Source organism: Herpailurus yagouaroundi, unplaced genomic scaffold (genome assembly GCF_014898765.1).
Source record: "Herpailurus yagouaroundi ecotype Mexico unplaced genomic scaffold, PumYag 196, whole genome shotgun sequence".
In the NCBI taxonomy this organism is placed as follows: domain Eukaryota; kingdom Metazoa; phylum Chordata; class Mammalia; order Carnivora; family Felidae; genus Herpailurus; species Herpailurus yagouaroundi.
In genome coordinates this window covers 17,481,881-17,502,991 of record NW_024412427.1, presented here as the reverse complement: position 1 = coordinate 17,502,991, position 21,111 = coordinate 17,481,881, and the positions used below count along the sequence as shown (strand labels likewise).

General features: G+C 46.9%; 1 long non-coding RNA gene across 2 annotated transcripts in view; it reads right to left on the bottom strand.

The window, feature by feature from the left end:
- Nucleotides 1–1,155: 1,155 nt before the first annotated feature.
- The window catches only part of LOC121012447 (uncharacterized), a 79,722-nt gene continuing 59,766 nt past the window's right edge, over nt 1,156–21,111 (bottom strand). For both annotated transcript variants that reach the window (XR_005782112.1, XR_005782114.1), the window contains one exon: nt 1,156–1,841. This is a non-coding gene — a long non-coding RNA (uncharacterized LOC121012447). The remainder of the gene's footprint in view (nt 1,842–21,111) is intronic.

The window sequence follows — 21,111 nt, the reverse complement described above, 5'->3', positions numbered from 1 at the left end:
CAGACAACCGTTCATCAGATATTGTAACCCTCTAGGTGCATCCCATCTTGTACTGCTATTTCTAAGCTCATTCATCCATCTCTTCTTTTCCTTCAATATTAGAACCAGTCTTTGCATGGGATTCTTCGGGGCCTAATCTGTGCTCGGAGCTTCCAGCACAGGGCCAGGCACTTAGTAGGTACTCCGTAAACATTCATGAACACAAAGCAGAGAGAAAAAAACAGAAATACTTCCTGGCTTTGCAGAACTTACGCTCTCACTTGGAAGCCAAACATAAATTATTTTGACGCAAGACAGGAGGAGGGAAGTATACGATAAATGTGTCCCTCAGTGTTATGGAGCACAAAGGTGACATTTAACACAACTGAGAGGAACAAGAAGAGGTTACTGACTTGGGTGGGATTCTAAGGGATGGATTTAAGATGAAGAGCATTGCAGATTAAGGGAATAGAATCAACACGTACCCAAGTAGAAAAGTGTCAAACACATTTGCAAGAGGTGAACTGTGGGATACGACTGATGAGTAGGGTGTATGCTCAGTTGGAAGGGGAAAGGGTTCTGTAGCCGGAGACGAGCCTTGAAAATTGTGTTGGAGACAGATCACAGAGAGTGTAGGACTCCAGGCTACAGAATTTGGACATTATTCCGCAGGCAGTGAGCAGCCCTAAAGATATTCAGTTGAGCAATGATAGAGCTCAGGGGTTAAAGGAGACTGAAACGCCTTCCTATAAAGCAAACTGTGTCTCGATGAATAATCAGCTGCTGATTTACCCGATTTGTAAATCTGGCTGTTCAGATTTGAAAAATGCCCCTTGCAAAATGGGGGCAGATGGTGATTAATTTTTAAAGGGACAGCAAAGAGTGTAGCTCCCTTCTTTAAAAAAAAAAAAAAAAATTGTTACAACCTCTATTTTCTTAAAGTATGCATAAGTTAACCAAAGACTCCAGGGTAAGTTTCTGTTTGGATAATGTTTATTTTGGTACCTTGAAAGCTTGGCAGTTGTTTAGAAATTCAATTACCACTCGCCTTTAAACAAAACCACCCTTGGGAATGGTGGGTTTGAGCTGATCTCAATATATTAACTTGACATTATGAGGCGGTTACGCTGCAGGTTCAGAGGGTTGATTAAATCTTAAAATGAGCACAGAACAGGCGCCGAAAGCACACACTTTGTTTAATTGGCTCTTTCAACAGACGAGACAAAGGGGGAAAGAAACAGCAACATCAATGGAGGCTATTTTTATTATTGTTTAAAAGGAGGAGGCCTCCGCTGTGTCAGATGGGAAACCTAGCATCAACTCTCGCGGCTTTTCTTCAAGATTGCGGATACAAGAAAAGTGCAAATTGACAGGGCTAGAAGGAAACTGAGGCTCCGAGCCACATGTAAGCCAGCTGAGAGGAAGAAAGGAATGTTAAACACTGACACGGTCGATCAAAACTTTAATGTGCTCTAACAATTAATCATTGTATATGCATATACACGTATACATGTTTTTGCACTTGATTCTTAGCCAAAAGGCCAAGAAGCGATACGTACGCATTTTTTTAACCGAATCCAACGGTTTTAGCCCACGGCAGAGATATTTAGATATTTATTGTTCACTGATAATAATCAAATGTTTCTTCCTCATTTCCCAGCCTCCCTGTTGGTTAGATGGAGGCCAGGTGACTGGCAAAGGCGCTGAGAGCAGAAATGAGGTGATATCACTAGTGAGCTGAAGCATTCAGGAGCCCGTGTCCTCCCTCCATGCCTTCTCTTCTCCTGTTACAGGGGTCCTGGAGGTCCTGGGTTCCCGGTGAGTCAGCTCAGTGATGGTAGAGTGTCTGTCAACCTGGATTCCTGAGCAAGAAATAAAGTTTAGTTATGTCAAGCCACTGAGATATTAGGGTTTCTTTGTACCACAGCACAGCCTCGCCTATTCTGACTAGCCCATCCCCAGTAGCTATCCTTTCTGTTATCGTGCTGGATCCCCTAATTTCTGTCTGGACACGTGGCTACCCAAGATGAAGACTATATTTTTCAACATCCCTAAGTGCCTGAGAGAAGCAAGACATTTAAAATCCAGCCAATGGAACGTAAATGGCAGTATGGTCTCTTCCTTAAGAAGCAGCAATAATATCCCTTTTTCTCTTCTTCTTTGGCCTACTCTTTATTGTGCTGCCCGGAGTGTAAATGCTGCCATCTTGGACAAGAGGTCAAGGCCACAAGAGGCGCAACAACAGGAGAAGAAGCCAGAGTCCCCGAGAGCATGGAGCACCACACCCATTGCAGACAGCTTCGCCATATTTTTTTTTTTCAACGTTTATTTTATTTTTGGGACAGAGAGAGACAGAGCATGAACGGGGGAGGGGCAGAGAGAGAGGGAGACACAGAATCGGAAACAGGCTCCAGGCTCTGAGCCATCATCCCAGAGCCCGACGCGGGGCTCGAACTCAAGGACCGCGAGATCGTGACCTGGCTGAAGTCGGACGCTTAACCGACTGCGCCACCCAGGCGCCCCATCTTCGCCATATTTTTATGTGAATGAGAAATAAATTTATACTTTCTTCATGCCATTGTTGTTTCCAGAATCTTCCATATATTTAGATGTTTGACTATGTCACCAAATTATCTGTCTTTCTCACTTCTTCTACAGATGTCGTGGAAATAAGTGGCCAGAAGAGAAGGCCAGAGGGGTGCCTGGGTGGCTCAGTCGGTTGAGCGTCCGACTTCAGCTCAGGTCATGATCTCACAGCTCGCGAGTTCCAGCCCCGCGTCGGGCTCTGTGCCGACAGCTCGGAGCCTGGAGCCTGCGTCGGATTCTGTGTGTCCTTCTCTCTCTGCCCCTAACCCACTCGCATTCTGTCTCTGTCTCTCTTAAAAATAAATAAACATTAAAAAAATTTTTTGTTTAAAAATTAAAAAAAAAAGAAGAGAAGGCCAGAATCAGCACTAGGGCTGCCCAGTAGAGTGGATATTTTAGATCACTCAGGTTACCTAGGACAGCTTTACAACTCTTCAAGAAAAAAAGATCCTGGAAGCAGTAGAGGACATGTGACGACGTAGGTACGGTTAGTAATAGAGTCTCTGATTACCTTACCTAGGAGGTAGAGGCCATAGCTGTTCATAACAACTTAAGAGTCCATTTCTTTCCTTTTTCTTGACTCTGAGGTAAACTCCTGGCAAGAGAAAAGCCACTTCCTGTCTCTGATTTGACTTTCTTTTTTTTTTTTATTTTTAGGTTTCCCACTTGAGAGAGAGATTTCTCTCGCCACTCTGAGTAAAACCCATTGCAACTTATTTGCTGAGCGTTTGCCCATTTCTTATTTTTTCCCTTCATGATATGGTCCCTTCCACATCCTGAAGTCTCAGTGGGTGTGAACTTTCCTTATTCTTCCTGTCCATTTCACTCCCATAAGTTATGGTTTGCTACTGAGAGCCCTGTTCTGCTATGGAACAGAATAATTTCCATACCCAATAAGTGTCACTAGAAGGAAAGCTCCACCGAGGCAAGGATTTTTATCCGTGTGTCTCTAGTGCCTTGAAAAGTACCTTGCATATAATAGGAATTCTATAAATATTTGCTGAATTTAACATCGAACAGTCTTCTCTGCTTCCCTCACTACCACTCCACTATTTCCTTCTGTGTTATATCAGCTTATGTGTATTCAATGCACAGAAATATCCTGAGTGACCAACGGCCAGAGTCCAAAAATATATAAATATCGAACTTAAATGCACGAATAGGCATCTTTTTTTGGCATAAACTTTGTATAATAGAATTTTAAGCAATGGATAAATTAAAGCGTGAGTTTATTGTAAGCCATACTGCGTTGAGAATACATTTCTGGGTGTACGAGCTCTACCTAGAATCGTGCTGTGATAAAAACCATCTTCCAAATTCGGTGGCATACAGCAAAAAAACACTGAATTCTCATGCTCCCATGGCTGCAAGATGGCTAATTTAAGGCTGGCTCCGCCGGGCTTGGTTCCAAGTTCCAGGCCAGGTCCAGATAGGCCCTACGTGTCTCCATATTTTCCACGCGAGGTGGTTACCCAGGGAATGCTCTTCCCACGACAAAAGGCACTGAGCACAAAAGGTAACTCCAACTGCGCAGGCACTCTGCTTGTGACCTATCTGCTAACATCCCATTGGCCAAAACAAGTCACATGATCATACTCAGCGTCAAGGGGTCAGGGAGTAACTCTGACCACTATGAAGCACTAGCAAAGGCATGAAGGCATACAGAAAGTGGAGAATTGAGATCAGTGATTCACTCTGTCACACCAGGTTTGATAAATCTCCAACGTGAAATCGGGCTATTTTCTGATAGAAATGCATCTCTATTAAACACTGCGAACTGACACAAGAAAGGAAAGTGGATCATGAAATCCCCAGAACTTAACTCAGGGGTCCCTAATTCTGGAAAACAGTCTTTTTCTTTCTTTCTTTCTTTCTTTCTTTCTTTCTTTCTTTCTTTCTTTCTTTCCTTCTTTCTTTAATGTTTATTTGTTTTTGAGAGAGAGAGCGCGATGCGCAGGGAGTGGGGGGAGCAGGGAGAGAGAGGGAGGCACAGAATCTGAAACAGGCTCCAGGCTCTGAGCTGTCAGCACAGAGCCCGACCTGGGGCATGAATCCAGGGAATGGGGAGATCATGACCTGAATCTAAGTCAGATGCTTAACCAACTGAGCCACGCAGGTGCCCCAACATTCTTCTGTTTCCAAACGAACCACACATGCTGGGGAAAGGTGGTGAAGGTGTATTCTGGATTCACACCTTCTCCCGAGCTTATCATGTTCCATCCTTGTCTAAAGCTTTTGACTCTTCCCCGGGGGAAACCCTCACCGGAGAAGTGAAATCAAGAAATTTTATTTACTACTTTTAACCTCATTGGGATGATGGTTCCTTATCTGATTAAAAAGAAAGTACCTTGAATGCCAGAGAGCATTACAGAGTTATGGAGGGTAGGCAGTATCAGAGACCGACCAGATTCCCATCAACAGTATGGGTCCTTTGACATCTGACCCATCAATGGCTTCCCAGCCTTGTTGACTGTTGCCTCCCTACTGTGGTCACTCTAGGGACCCTTGACCTGGGGTCCTCAGACTGGACAGAATTTGGGGGACTCCTGAACTGGGGTGGAAAAAAAGTTAACTAATGTGTAGCTAAACTAATGTTTAATTAATATAATAGCATTTAGCACTTCCCTCAATTATGAATGTAGGTAACAACCCATAATAGTGTCAGCAATGCCTGTGCCTTTATCACCAAATCACACATTGTTTTCTTATCACATGATGCTTGTACATATCTTTTGTAGATATTTTTAGAGATGTGTGTGTTTAGCACGACTTAAAAATGCAATAATTATTAAATCCATTGCTAGATATGGTTCTGTAATGTGTTCTACTACATTAGAAACATGTTTTGCTAATATTTTGAGAACTGTATTTGTAATCTAAGTATTTTGTGTCATGAATGTAAAGACATTATACTGAAATAAATCCATTGGCTTCACCAGTCTGCCATTGAACAAGTAAGATTAAGAACTTCTCCCACAGGTGAGGTCGCTAGACCCTCGGGAGATGCATTGTGGGTTCACCATGTGCTTGTATGCAACAGCAGGTGCTGTGCCCCAAAATATCTTGGACGTATGGTTTCAGTTCATTCCTTTTATCCATATTTCAAACCCTTTCCCTTTTCATCGCTGTGACTGTCCTCTGCAGAAACTATCCCAACCCCACTCCAGTTTCTTCTTATGGTTTCTAGAAAATCTGTAAAAATCTGTTTTTTTTTTTTTTAATCATTCGTTTATCATATCTTAGTCTCCAACTACAAGGAATGGTCAAGATGGGTTTAACTTAGCAATATCTCCATATTTAATGTTAAATTTTTTTTTCAACGTTTATTTATTTTTGGGACAGAGAGAGACAGAGCATGAACGGGGGAGGGGCAGAGAGAGAGGGAGACACAGAATCGGAAATAGGCTCCAGGCTCTGAGCCATCAGCCCAGAACCCGACGCGGGGCTTGAACTCACGGACCACGAGATCATGATCTGGCTGAAGTCGGACGCTTAACCGACTGCGCCACCCAGGCGCCCCTCCATATTTAATGTTAAAAATGTCCTCCTGATCGTGTTACATCTCTTGAGCTGTCACCAGGGAAGAGAAGTTCACCCCACTCCCTTGTCTGACAGTTCTTACCTTAGGAACTATCGCCTGATACTGACACGAAGTCTTCTCTCCATTAAGGATGGTTCTGCCTTCTTCCCCAGATCCACTTTGAGACAGCTTCGTACCCTCTCCACAGAGTCTTTTCTCTTTTGTACCAAGCAGCCACTGACTCTTCAAATATGGCAAAGGCCTGCTTGGTCTCCAGACCTCGCCTCACCCTTGTCCCCTCTGCATGCCACTGTCTGTGTATGGAGCCCAGACGGGAGAGTGATGCGTTACACATCTTCCACGTGCCACCCAACTCAAGACTTTGCTCATTTCACTGTGGATACATCACGTCTGTCTGGGCGATCAAAGATGAGTTTGTTTTATTGATGCTTCGTAGATGACCAGTAGGGATGATCCAGTCAACCAACCATTTATTGATTCACTTCACATTCAGGATCTTGTACAGAATGACCCTATCAAGCCATATATATATATATATATATATATATATATATATATATATCCTGCTATGGACTGAATGTTTATGTATCCTCCTCCCCAAATTTCATATGTTAAAATCTTAACCCCAAGATAATGATATTAGAGATGCGGCCCTTGGGAGGTGATTAGGTTCTAAAAGTGGAGTCCAAATGAATAGATTAGTGCCCTTATGAGAGGCCCCAGATTCGAGCCCTGTGTCAGGCTCTGTACTGATAGCTTGGAGCCTGGATCCTGCTTCAGATTCTATGTCTCCTTCTCTCTCTGCCCCTCCCCCACTTGCATTCCGTCTCTCTCTGTCTCTCAAATGTGAATAAATGTTTAAAAAAATTTTTAATAATAATAATAAGAGACCCAAGAAAGATTGCTCACTCCCTTCCACCATGTGAGGACACGATGGGATGTCGGCTGTCACAACCCATAAGAGGGCCTTCACCAGAGCCCTACCGTGTTAGCACCCCAATCTTGGACTTCCAGCCTCCAGAACCATGAGAAGCAAATTTCTGTTGTTTATAAGCTTCCCAGGCTGTGGTATTTTGTTAGAGAAGTCTGAACAAACTAAGATACCACCTGTAATGGACATTACGATGTAACACCAGATTCCCCATCAGAACTCATTGTCCCATCTGCTGAGAGTGCTTCTGGCTGATTTCCCTGAGCTATTATCTCTTCCTGGAAACTACCCTTGGTTGGAGATAGCTACCTCACCCAACAGGATAGTCACATCCAATGACTGGTCATTGGGGGATATAGAGGCTCAAAACTCTCCTTGTGACGTTAGACAACTGTGAAGGGCCATTTCAGCCTCAGAGCACTGCGTAGGTCAGCTGAGACCTTTGTTGAGACTGCATTGCAGCCCAGCTTCTCCCAGTACTTGATCCTGCTTCCTTCCCATTCATAGAGTTTGATCCCCAGAGCTCCAACAGCTCCACATGCTAAAACCTCATCTCAGAGTCCACTTCTGGGGGACCCAACCTGCAGCACTCCCTCACCCCATTCCAGGGCCCTAACCCCACCAGACCTTAAATATACCACTCAGATGTCCTGTTTATTGCCATATCCCCAGTACCCTCTACAAGGCTTGGCACAGAGGAGGAATTTAATAAATGTTTAATAAATTGAATTTAATCTGCAAATTTGACCAGCCTGCCAGAAATACCCTCCTCCAAGTCTTCTCTAGTAAGAATCTTGGCAGTCTATAAGCTATTTGCCAGTGGGTCAAAATAAACAACTTGCTAGTTAGCCATCTAGAGGTGCTCTCTGAGAGCAGTTAAGGGTCCCGGCAGGTGTCTCAGGCCATACAGCCAAACACCAGAAGGCCAGTGCCAAGAGCCTACTTCCCTGGGGTCCCTGTCACCCCAGGTTCCAGGCCTCAGTGAGACCAGCTTATAATAGACAAGTGGGCACCGAGCCCAAAGCACTGCTCTTGTCTTGCACAGAGGGACTTCTCTCTGAGGCTGATGCTTAACCTTTAATCTTGTTTTGCTCTATCATTGTATCTTCTGGTTTTTAACCACATTATTTTTGAGCCATATGAATTTGTTATATTGCTGTAGGTTTCACAGGATCAAATATTGGGTATTTCATACACTCGACCTGAGTGTTATCCAGCTTAATTTTTGATTATAAACATTTATTCTTACTGTATCTAATTTGTCCTAAAACTTGCTTTTTTGTATGTTAATTTATACCTTTTTTTTTACATCTTACCACTTTGTTCTTTCATTCTTTTTATTTTAGCTTGATTTGTCATTTTGTTCATTAGCATGTCCTTTTAAATTGGCTTCAGATAACAAAGCCATTTTCCGTCACCACCACAAAGAGCCAAGTTCCTACGGGATTCTCCTTACAGCCCTTGAGGACTACTGGGAATGTCGCAATTTGTCTCTCCTTTAGGAGAAGACTGTCTTCCTCCTATCTACCCATGCCAAGTACCACAAACAAGAAAAGATAAGGGGCACCTGGGTGGCTCAGTCGGTTAAACGTCCAACTTCAGCTCAGGTCGTGATCTTGCAGCTTGTGAGTTTGAGCCCCACATCTGTGCTGTCAGCACAGAGCCTGCTTTGGATCCTGTCCCCCTCTCTCTCTGCCCCCCCACCACCATGCACACTCACGTGCTCTCTCTCTCTCTCTCTCAAAACTAAATAAACTTTTAAAAAAAAGAAAGAAAAGATAAAATATTAATCCATGTGCTTGATGCTTACTTTAGGGCACTGGTTCTCAACCTTAGCCCTACATCAGAGCCCCCTGAATTTTTTAAAATTCCAGTGCCATTGACATACAGTGGGTTATACTTTTCAGGTGTACAATATAATGATTCAACAATTCCATATATTACTTAGTGCTCATCAAGGTAAGTGTACTGTGACCCGCTTTACCTATTTCACCCATCCCCCCAAGCCACCTCCGCTCTGGTAACCATCAATTTGTTCTCTATGGTTAAGAGTCTATGTCTTGATTTGTTTCTTTTTTCCCCTTTGTTCATTTGTTTGGTTCCTTAAATTCCACACATGAGTGAAATTATATGGTATTTGTCTCTCTCTGACTTATTTCACTTAACCTCATGCTTTCTAGATCCATCCGTGTTGTTGCAAATAGCAAGATTTCATTCTTTTTTTTATGGCCGACTAATATTCATTGTACATACACCACATCGTCTTTATCCTTTCATCTATCAGTGGACACTTGGGCTTCCATGATTTGGCTATTGTAAATAATGCTACATAGACATAGGGGTGCCTGTAAGCCTTTGAGTTAGTGTTTTTGTGTTCTTCGGGTAAATACCCAGTAGTGCAACTACTGCATCATTTGGTAATTCTATTTTTAATTTTTTGAGGAAACTCTGTACTGTTTTTCAGAGTGGCTACATCAGTTTGCATTCCCACCAACAGTGCATGAGGGTTCCTTTTTCTCCACATCCTCACCAACATTCATTTCTTGTATTTTTGATCCCAGCCATTCTGACAGGTGTGAGGTGATATCTCATTGTGGTTTTGATTTGCATTTCCCTGACGATGGGTGTTGTTGAGCATCTTTTCACGGGTCTGTTGGCCGTCTGGATGTCTTCTTTGGAGAAATGTCTGTTTGTGTCTTCTGCCTCTTTTTTAATTAGATTGTTTGTTAGGTGTCGAGTTGTATACATTCTTTATGCGTTTTTGGATACTAACCCTTTATCAGATATATCATTTGCAAATATCTTCTCCCATTCAGTAGGTTGCCTTTCACTTTTGTTGATCGTTTCCTTAGCTGTGCAGACGCTTTTTATTTTGATATGGTCTCAATAGTTTATTTTTGCTTTTGTTCCCCTTGCCTCGGGGGACCTATCTAGAAAAAAGTTGTCACAGCCAACGTCAGAGAAATTACTGCCTGTGCTCTCTTCTAGGATTATTATGGTTTCAGGTCTCACATTTAGATATTTAACCCATTTTGAGTTTATTTTTGTGTGTGGTGTAAGAAAGTGGTCTAGTTTCATTCTTTTGCGCGTAGCTCTCCAGTTTTCCCAACATCATTTGTTGAAGGTGAATTTTTTTTTTTTAATACCAATGTTCAGCCATTCTCGATCACATGAGAATATTGGGGTGGGGTCCAGGCATTAATATTTCTTAAGCTCCCCCAGGTAATTCCAATGGCGGTAACTTTGAAAACCACTGGTCTGTGACTGCTCTTCAAAGTATGGTCCGTGGACCCACAGCAACAGCATCACCTGGGAGCTTATGAAAGATGCAGAACCCAGAGCGCCTGAGTCACTCAGTTGGTTAAGAGTCCAACTCTTTGTTTCAGCCCTGGTCCTGATCTCCACAAGTTTGTGAGTTCGAGCCCTATATGTGCAGAGCCTGCTTGGGATTCTCCGTCTCCCTCTCTCTCTCTCTGCCCCTCCCCTGCTTGTGCTCTCTCTCTCCCACTCTCTGTCTCAAAAATAAATAAATAAACTTAAAAAAAAATTTTTTTTTCGGAACCTTAGGCCCCACTTCAGTCTTGTTGAATTCTAATATGCATTGAGCAAGATTCTCAGGGGGTCTGTGCACATACTGAAATTTGAGAAGCATTGATTTAAAACACACTTTGATGGGGTTTGCATTTTCACCCTTCTTTGTAAAAAAGTCTTTGAAGACTTGAGGATTCTGCATCACAAATATTTGCAAGGTTAATCATTTCTATTCTCTTTTTGATTTACCCTATCTTATAGGAGATAGTAATTTGGCTAGTTGATGATAAGATGCCTCTTTCCCAGTTGGACTAAATTGTTTCTAATTAAAAACGTGGAGAAAGTTGAACTGATCAGAAGTCCCTCTTGAGGAGAGCATCATGTTTCTTTGGAAGGTTTGCCTGGAGAAGCCTGGTGGGGGAGAACAGAGCAGCCGTGGGCAGGACCATCGGCAGGTGCCAAAATCTGAGTGGAGGAAGAAAAGCACTCTGCTAAAACAAGGACAGAGTTGGCTCCTGAGAGGGAGAGGAGAGAGAGAAAGAGAGACGGGGGAGAGGGAGACACAGGCAGAGAAAAGAACTTTCAAGATCAGTGGAAGATGGGTACATGACCCCTCAAACTCTCCATAAGGGTAATGAACCCCTGGGTCTGGCAACAATTTGGGGGAAAACAGTGAAAAGTCCTAGTGCACCCAGGTTATGACATAGGAACAGAGTAGAGATTTGATGTTTGGATACAGAAGCTATGACCAAAAGGACCATGAGGAAAGTGGCCTTCTAAGGTCCACAGAAATCACCCAGGGAATGCTTTGGGCCATTAGAGGCTGTGACACTAGGGTGTAGAGTCCAGTTTATTTTGATATATAGGAGTGGGGAGGCCTTAGTTGAGGAGTGGGTTCAGTGTCTTGCTTCCCCCCCCCCCCCCCGGATTGCTGGAGACAGGATAGGTCCTCCCCACTGACCGAGGCTGCCTGGAAACTGCAGGTTTGACTTAGGCTTGTTTGGGAAAAGCAAGCAATTCCTGGCTTCCCCAGAAGCTCCTGTCCCTGAATGGTATTTCCAACCACATTTCCCAGAGGTCCCTGAGGACAGTGAGAGCTCTTCCCTATCTGACTCCAGGCTTCCAAAAAGCAGGTGCCACGTTTGCTCTTAAACTCTTAAAACCTTCAAGCCTTCGCTAAGTTGGGGCCAGAGCCTCCAGATGCTGTGCTGGAGAGGATGGCTTTCCTTCCTCCAGCTGGGAGGACCTGAGACTGTTTCCTCTCACAGGGAGAAAGTTGGACCATCTCTGCAACGCTGTACCTCCCCCAAGCTTTCTCACTCAACCAAACTGAGCATTCTCTTGCTGCAGGATTTGGTAGAGGCAAGAAAGTGTTTCCCTTCCTCCCCTACTCAGTGGGACTCAGGACAAGCCTGGCCCTCGTACCCAGCGTGCTTCTCTTCAGACTGCTCGTGTGCTGGCCAAAACACGTCAGCAGCAAGCACGCCATCCTGGTGCCAAGGGGGTGTTTATAAAAATTGTCCAGATGCTTATTTCTCTCTTCCAGAAATTGCCTTCTGTCTGATCCAGTTTACCGGTTTGTGCCAGAACACTGGGTCTTGAAAAACTGTAAAGAATATTTATCAACATCACCCAGAAGTTTTCCCCTTCAGCCATGCCATTCTTCAACCCCACCCCCAACAAGTACATCATTCTAAATTGTTAGGGATGGGGATTTCAATACATAGATATTTTCTTTCTTTTTTTCATGTTTCTTTTCTCTTTCTCCGCCCCCACCCCCACCCCGTGTTTCTTAATTGTGGCAAAAGCATACCTAAAATTTACCATTTTCAAGCGTGCAGTTCAGTGGCACTAATATTCCATTTCGATGTTGGACTCAAACTGGGATTGTTGGCCGTCTTCCAAGAACTGCCAGCTTTGTTGCATCCCTCTGATCTCCAGCCTTGTTTTTGCTTATAGGACAATGACCAGAATGGCTCTCCCTAATGACAAGTTTGTCTTCTAATCTGGCTTAGGCTCCCTGCTGTCCTGTTGGTGTGCCCAGCCATACAAAGCTGACTGGCAAGCCCCCGGGAAATCTGTGCGTCTCAGTGAAGTGCTCGTTTGTCTTTGGTGTGTTCTCTCTCTCTCTCTCTCTCTCCCTCTTTTCCTCGCTTTCCCTCTCCCTTTCCCTCTCTCCATGCCCCCCCCTTCTTTTGGGTCCTGCCTTCACCTGTGAATCATAATAAGTGAAGACTCAGCGTGGGCTCGTGTGACTTCTGATTCCATCTGGATAAGTCTCTGAAGGATGTAGTTCTGCTTAAGTAGAGAAGGAAGGCAAGGTATCCGTGGTGGGATGTGGCAGAACACAGAGACCGCTAACTCCAGACTTACTGCTCAGGGCACACTGATTAAAGCAGGGCGTAAAAGATCTCTGCAACATAAATCTGAAGAGGGAAGTCAGCGTTAAGATGAAGGTGCCAGAGTGAGAGAGGTTAGTCTTATCCTGAAAAAAACAGGAAGCCACGGAAGGTAGAGGAGGAGTCTAAATCAGTCTGGGTAAGGGAGAGCTTGTCCACAAAGAAGACGCACTGTGGTTCGAGCTGCAGGCCTGCTGGGTCCAGATTCTGCCATTAGAGCAGGAGAGGAGGGACCCAGGGAGTTGGTGGGCAAAACCCAGGAAGGACCAACCCAGAGAAGGTGGTTGGTGACCGGCAGTTGGGGAGGAGAAAGGTCTCGAAGGGGAGCTCCAGACATACAGAGACTGCAGGAATAGAGCCAGTCACAGACAGGAACCGCATGCTGAAGAAGTAGCCCAAGCAATGGAGCAGATATTTGTCAGCCCTCGCCCATCTCTCTTCCACGGTGACATCTCCACACTGAAGGGTGCCCCTCGGGAACACCTGCCACCCACGGACGGTGGGCTTTTCTGACTGTGAGAGCCCACTCAGCCCACACATAGGAGCAGTCGGAAGTCCTCGAAAGTTAGTTACCCAGGGGCAGCCTCCTATCCGTATGGACAGGAGTGGTGGACAAATACCCCAGCTCCCTCACCCCTCAGGTGGGAATACTCTGAGGTGCGCCGTTTCTGAGTTCTCCGACGGGACTGAGCCTCCGTTGCCCACTTGGGAATGGGCTCGGTGGCACATCCTTCATTGGTTGTCTTCCTTTGGCTGTCTATCGAAGTTTCCCTCACCTCCCAAATAAATCATTCACACCCTAATCCTTGTCTCTGGCCTCTTTCCAGGGGGGCCCGACCCAAGGGAAGCCTCCCCCTTAGTGTGTAACCAGAATCCCTAGATATCCACTGAAGGTGTGCAACACTGAGCCCGGGGGTCCCGTCTCCCCTGCAGCCAGCCCTTCGCTGTGGTCTTCTGGGTCTAGTTAACCCAGCCAGGGGAGGAAACAGACACAGGGGGCTTCACAGAGGCAGGGCACCTGGGCACGTGCACCACCTCTACCACCAAGGCCATGGACAAACTCAGGGCTGGGAAAGGGCCCTGGGGGCCTGGAGCCCCCTTCACCACGTTGGAGGGAAGACAGTATGGTTGTGGACATCGAGGGGAACCCCACTGGGGGCAGCAGGCGGGGTTCTCTTGCTAACCTGTCAGACGCTGAGACTGCTTTGTTTCTCTTCATCAGACTGGAGTCCTGGGGACTTTGTGGGGCATCTGTCTGCCACCTTGTGCTCTCCACGCCTAACTCTAAGGCAGAGGAAAAGGATTTGTTAGTTTGATCAGAAAGGAAAAGGAAAGTGATATTGGGACCACCCACGATAGCACCGAGGCTGCCCACTCTCCAGCTGGCCCTCTGGCAAAAAATGGCCGGAGTTTGCCCATTGACTTGCCTCGGTGCTGAATAAAGAGCTGACGGGGTCTCAGGCTGTTGTCCACATCAGTCATTACCGGGAACTGGTACTGACCCCAGTAGCTTGCTGGAAATTAGTGCGGTGAGGAGAGGTCATCTAGATGCAAACAGGAGATGCCAGACCAATGAGTGAGATGCTGTTGCCAAGCCCAATCTCAGTCCCTCCCAGGCTGAGCCAGGCCCGGCGACTGGGGCTACAGTCTGAACGGTCACGGGGCTACAGGCCCTTAAAAGAGGTTCAGCCGTTCTCTCAACCTGGCCCCTGACACTTCACTGCCCACTTCTCAGCTCCTGTCAAGGATGAGGTCAGGGAGTCCCCTTGCCTGACCTCACAGTGGTCCCCTAGCTGGCATGCTCCTCTCAGCCCCCTCCCTGCCACTCTCTAGGGGCCACAGGCATGTTCCTGGATCTCCTCCAAACCCTACAGGGCCCATGGGAGGCTGGAGCAGGGCTGGGCAGGGAAATCTCAGGGCCTTTCAACACAACCAAGCCTCGCCATCATTTTTACTTTGTCATGACCTCTCCCTGGAGGTGCAGGCCACTCTCCGAGGAGGGCTCGGCCTCCTCCCCAGCGCACGGCAAGGTGTTCCCATCCGCTCTGGAGTTTCCAAACCTGTCCCATCTGGTACGCACATCCCCCACCCCCAGTATTTTGACCAAGAGGGAAACAAGGGAGCAAGTCTGGACTCTTCAGTTCTCATCCCCCCACCCATAGCTCCTTTCCTGGAGCCCAGAAAGGGTCCTGCTCCTGCCTTCGCCACCGTGTGACATAAAGTGCATGTCCCCACACCATGACTTCGAGTGGGACACCACTGAGTTTTCCCAATACTTTAAGAGAAACTTAGTGGAGCTTAGAAGGCCCTTTCACATATCCACAAAGCCCAGCTCTGGCAAGCACAAATCCTTGCCTTCTGCCATTCTCGTTCTGAAGGGGGCTTCCCTGAGAGCTCTTCCTGCTTCCTGAACATCAACCACTGAACGCTAACCCCTTTGTCTCCCTCTGGGTCCTGTTTCATCCATGAATCATAACAAGTTGAGGCCCTGGGAACAACAAGAACTGTCAGCAACAAGGAGTGCATCCTTGAGTGTTGAGGGTTAACATCAGATCTGGATCTGCTCGGAAGTGACCTTGACCTCCCGCTTCCCACCGCCTGGTTTCCTGGAACCCATAGTAAACATGAAACATTGTACACGGGCTTGCAGGCTTTGGGCCTCCTTGACTCACACAGGATGAAAAGCCGATGGAGAGCAAAAGCTGTGGTTTCTGTGTCAAGGTGACCCGCAAGCACCTTGGCTCCCACTGTGGCAGCCGTACACACCCCCTGTGGTCAAGGAGGCCAGAGAAGCTGGGAGCTTGGGGGGCTGCTGGCCCTCCTGATATGGAGATGTTGGGTATCCTTTGTCTCCATTCCTCTATCCTTCTATGAAGATAAGCCTACTGGTCAGGGTTCTCCAGAGAAACAGAACGCACAGGATGTGTGTATACATAATAGAGAGAGATTTATTTTAAGGAATTGGCTCATGTGATTGTGGAGGAATGATGAGTCCAAAATCCGATGGGGGAGGCTGACAGGCTGGAGACTCAAGGAAGAGTTACGGTTCGACTCCCAAGGCAGTCTGCTAGCAGAATTCCTTCTTGCTCAGTGGAGGTCAGTCTTTGTCCTATTAAGGCCTTCAAGTGATTGGATGAGGCCCACCCACACGGAGGGCAATGTGCTTTACTCCAATTCCACTGATTTAAATGTTGATCTCATGGAAAAAACACCTTCACAAAAGCATTCAGAATGTTTGGCCAAATATCGAAGCACGTGGCACAGCCAAGTTGACACAAAAAGCTGACCATCATACTAAGTAACCATAGTAAACATAAGGCGATTGATTGCATCTCGAAGCTTCTATTATGACCATAATCGTAACCCACAACTACTGTCTAAGTGCAATCACTGATGTTTCTCTAAGTGCCATTCTGCTCCAAGGGTCTGTGAAAGGCACATTGGCGCAAGAGGGGACCATTTTTTTCCCCACCTGACCACTGGTATCTACAGCCCTGTCTGCAACTATGCAGGGAGACTTTCCCCTACTCTTTCCTTGGCTCTTGCTTTCCTCGCAGACCACACAACAGCCAAGCTTGGGGATGGGCACCCAGCATCGTGCTGACTGCCCAAGAGTCACCCCTTGGCTGACCTGGTCCTTGGAAGGCCCTGGAAGAAGGTCCGCTACCGCTACTCACGGAGAAGACAAAAAATGCTCAACTGTGGTCTTTTTTTTTTTTTTTTTCAAACTTAAGGTCTATTTATTTGAGAGAGAGTGAAAGAGAGTGAGCAGGGAAGAGGCAGAGAGAGAAGGAGACACAGGATCCAAAGCAGGCTCCAGGCTCTGAGTGGTCAGCACAGAGCCTGATGCGGGGCTTCAACTCATGAACCATGAGATCATGACCTGAGCTGAAGTTGGAGGCTTAATCTACTGAGCCACCCAGGCGCCCCTCAACTGTGGTCTTAAAAACGAACATCCCCTCTCATGATGCACAAGACTTTATAGTTTGCAAAGCATTTTCACATCCACTATCAATTTGAGCCTTCCCAAAGCATGCGAGAAAAGTCTTGATTCTGGCCTCTGCTGCTGCCTGAGGCAGTCAAAGATGGAGCTTTCCAGATTTCCTCCGCCGGCTGACCCAGGGGCTGCCCTAACATGTCTCACTTACTCACGCTGGCACAGACATGTGGGGGACCCGGGGGAGGCTCAGCGATGGCAGGCTTCAAGAACCCCTCCAGCTCCGAGTCCCTCAGCCTCAAAGATACGTCAGGCTGCCAGCCCAGTCCTGAAGACAGAGAAGCAAGCCATGCCCTGGCACTCCATCAACCACTGAGTCCCCAAAAGGCCAGGATGTCTGGTCTGGCTTACAGCCTTGAAAAATGGACTCAGCTCGTGTTATCAAGAAAGCCAGCAAACGGCCCCAGGAAGTTATAAAAGCCCTTCAGCCTCTCATCTGGCAAGACAGCGTCTGGAAGCCCCGGGTTCTCTGTCTGCTGAGCCCCATCCAAGCCCAGTGGACAGGGTAGCACAGACACAGCTGTGGTTGTGTGTGCCTGTGCGTGTGTGAGTGTGTGTGCAGCTGTGCACATAGACGTATATATTTGTGAGTGTTTGTGAATAAGCGTGTGCATGTGGATAAATATGTGTGTGGATAAGTAGGTACCAGGTGTGGGGAAAGGGGGGCCACGAGGCCAACGTCAAGCACATTTGAGTTGAAAACCCAGCTGGAGTTACCGATAAAGAAAGGAGAGGGCCGGGGCGCCTGGGTGGCTTAGTCGGTTAAGCGTCCGACTTCAGCCCAGGTCATGATCTCATGGCTTGAGAGTTTGAGCCCCACCTCGGGCTCTGTGCTGACAGCTCAGAGCCTGGAGCCTGCTTTGGATTCTGTGTCTCCTTCTCTATCTGCCCTTCCCCTGCTTGCACTCTGTCTCTCTCTCTCAAAAATAAAGATTAAAAAATAATAATAATAAAAAAAGAAAGTAGAGAGCCAAGTCCTCAGCAAGACCCATAGTTCACAGGGAAGCCTGTGGTCCCTGCCCTTGGAGAATATGTCTGTGGAGGAAATAGACACACAGCAAATACTCAGATCCTAGGACGCTGTGGGGACTGTTTTAGTTCAGAACCAGAGCCAAGGCAATGAGAGAACTTCCCCATGCAAGACCGTGCATGTGACCCCAGAGCTGGATGGACATGGGGGAGGCTCTTCTGCCCTCCAGGGACCTCAGACTACTGCCGGGGCAGCCCCCAACACAGCAAACAGACCAGCGATCAAGAGCACCAAAGGGCCCCAACCAGGTGCTACATGAGAGAGGAAACAAGCTGTGTGAGGTCTGGAGAAGCAGGGACACGGCTGGCCGGAAGGGCTGGCCAGCAGCGTCCATGGGCTCAGTGCCACAAGGGGCACGGAGAGCCACTCTTAGTGAGCAGCGGTGACTGTCAGAAGCCCAGGTACTTGGCCCCCACCTCTCTGCTTCTCATCGGTCCCAATCTGGCAGGAAACATCATAAGCCCAGAGGCGGGTCTGCCCTTAACATTTGTGAAGAGGTGAGAGGAGACGACAAAGGGAGGCCCCTAACACGCAACTCACACCCCTCTCACAGCAGCCCTGTACCACACAGGGCCTTGCCTGCACATGTGTGGACAACTAAGCCTTCCAGTCCAACCTCTGTCCATAACCCCGCCTCCCTGGTCATGCTTGCCAATGGCACAGGCTAACCTTGGCACAACAGACCCAGAGAAGATGGCCACACGGGGCACAGTGGCAGGATGAGGCCATTTTTTTTCTTTCTTTTTGTATTCTCAGGTTAGTTAATATACAGTGTAGTCTTGGCTTCAGGAGGAGAACCCAGTGATTCACCTCGTACATATGACACCCAGTGCTCATGCCAACAAATGCCCTCCTTAATGCCTGTCACCCACTTAACCTACCACCCCCATCAACTCTCAGTTTGTTCTCTGTATTTAAGAGTCTCTTATGGTTTGCCTCCCTCTCTGTTTTTATTTTATTTTTCCTTCCCTTACCCTATGTTCATCTGCTAAGTTTCTCAAATTCCACATATGAGTTAAATCATATGATATCTTTCTTTGATATTTAGCTTAGCATAATACCCTCTGATTCCATCCACGTTGTTGCAAATGGCAAGATTTCATTCTTTTTCATCACCGAGTAATATTCCATTGTATATATATATATATATATATATATATATATACACCACGTCTTCTTTATCCATTCATCCGTTGATGGACATTTGGGCTCTTTCCATACTTTGGCTGTTGTTGCTAGTGCTGCTATAAACATGGGGGTGCATGTGCCCCTTCGAATCAGTATTTTTGTAGCCTTTGGATAAATTGCTAGTAGTGTAATTGCTGGGTCGCAGGGTAGTTCTATTTTTAATTTTTTGAGGCACCTCCATACTGTTTTACAGAGCAGCTGCACCAGTTTGCATTCCCACCAACAGTGCAAGAGGGTTCCCGTTTCTCCACATCCTCGCCAACATCTGTTTCCCGAGTTGTCGATTTTAGCCACTCGTACCAGTGCGAGGTGGTCTCTCATTGTGGTTTTGATTTGTATTTCCCTGATAACAAACACTTTTGGACATCTTTTCATGTGTCTGTCGGCCATCTGGAGGTCTTCTTTGGAGAAGTGTCTATTCATGTCTTCTGCCCATTTCTTCACTGGATTATTTGTATTTCGGATATTGAGTTTGGTAAGTTCTTTATAGATTTTGGATACTAACCCTTTACGGGTGTGGACATTTCAATAGAAGATTCCAAAGTCCTGCTTACCCTGAGTGTGGCCTGGAAGTGAGGGAGGTGACAGGGTGTCAGGAACCCCTAGTGAGCGGGGGGTTCTCTAAAGCAGGACTGCCCAAAGCATGGTCCGCAAAGCAGACCCAGCCCTAGAGCCGCACTCTGCACCCTGACTAGGTTAGCATAGAAATCGAAGAAGCATTTAGGAAGCTTGTAGCAACTTGACCACCTAATTTTGCCTCTTGAGTCTAATTAAACAAAAACTGGGGCTTTGTTTTGTGCGTTTTTCTTTAACATTTCGCTTCTCTAGTAATTCATTTTTATTGTAGTTTACAAAAGCATTGGTCCACAGCAGATTGGGAGATTTAAAATCTGGTCCTTCAGCACAGTCTGAAAAGCTCTGCTCTGCAGCACCGAACAAGGTCAGAGACCCCGAGTGCCCAGGTCTAAGGGTCACACTTCCTGGAAGTTATGTCTGGGGAATAGGCAGCCCAGTCTCTCTGCGGGATATGCGGAGGCTGGCCCCAATCAGCCAGTCCTTCAGAGTGAAGGCAGCAGGGCCCTCCGGAAAAGACCACCGTGAACAAAGGCTCTCACGGTGGGGATTGGAAAATTTCCTGCAGATGACATCTGTGCTACACATAGGAGTCCCAATTCTTGAGTCTCTGCTGAGCCATTTGCCAGGCGGGCAATCCTGACCCAAGGCACCTTCCCTCTCTGAGCCTGTTTCCTCATCTGCAAAATGGTATGAGTATTAAAACAGGATAAAGCATCTGAAACCTTCAACCCACTCAGCATATGAGGTGTTAGGAGGCTGTGAGCTCAGAACCAGCTTTTCCTGCTGTGCTCACACCCAGGATGGCAGGAGAGACCCTGGGTCGGGGAGTAGACATCAATAGGCCAGACCTGGATCCATATGCCCTCTACCTAGGAACTTGATCTCTGGTGGCCCTCACTTCCACGAGCCTCCTGGACCCCTGCAGTCACAGGGCCTGCTAGCAACTCTGCAGGGAACACTCCCACCCAGTGAGGCCTGAGTCATTGCTCCTGTGGGCCCCCAGAGAGGGATGAGGGTTAGCAGGAACCTAGGATCCCGGTAGGAATACAGACACTTAATGGTTCCCATATGGTGAGCTCAGAAGCAACAAATACTAGACATATTACTCAGCCCCCACAAGGCCCCGTACCCAGAGATGGCGAGAAGGGGCAGGGCTGAATGGTGAGAGTGTAAACTTGGAGGTCAGAAGATCTGGGGTCCAGTTCTGATGACATCGTTCACAAGCTGTGTGACTTCTAGCTAATACTATGGAGGATTCATCTTGGGTCAGGTTTCCCAGAAGCAGAGCCTGAAACAGGGATGCGGGTGTGCACAGGTTATTGGGTGGAGAGAGGGGTTCTCAGGTAAAAGAAA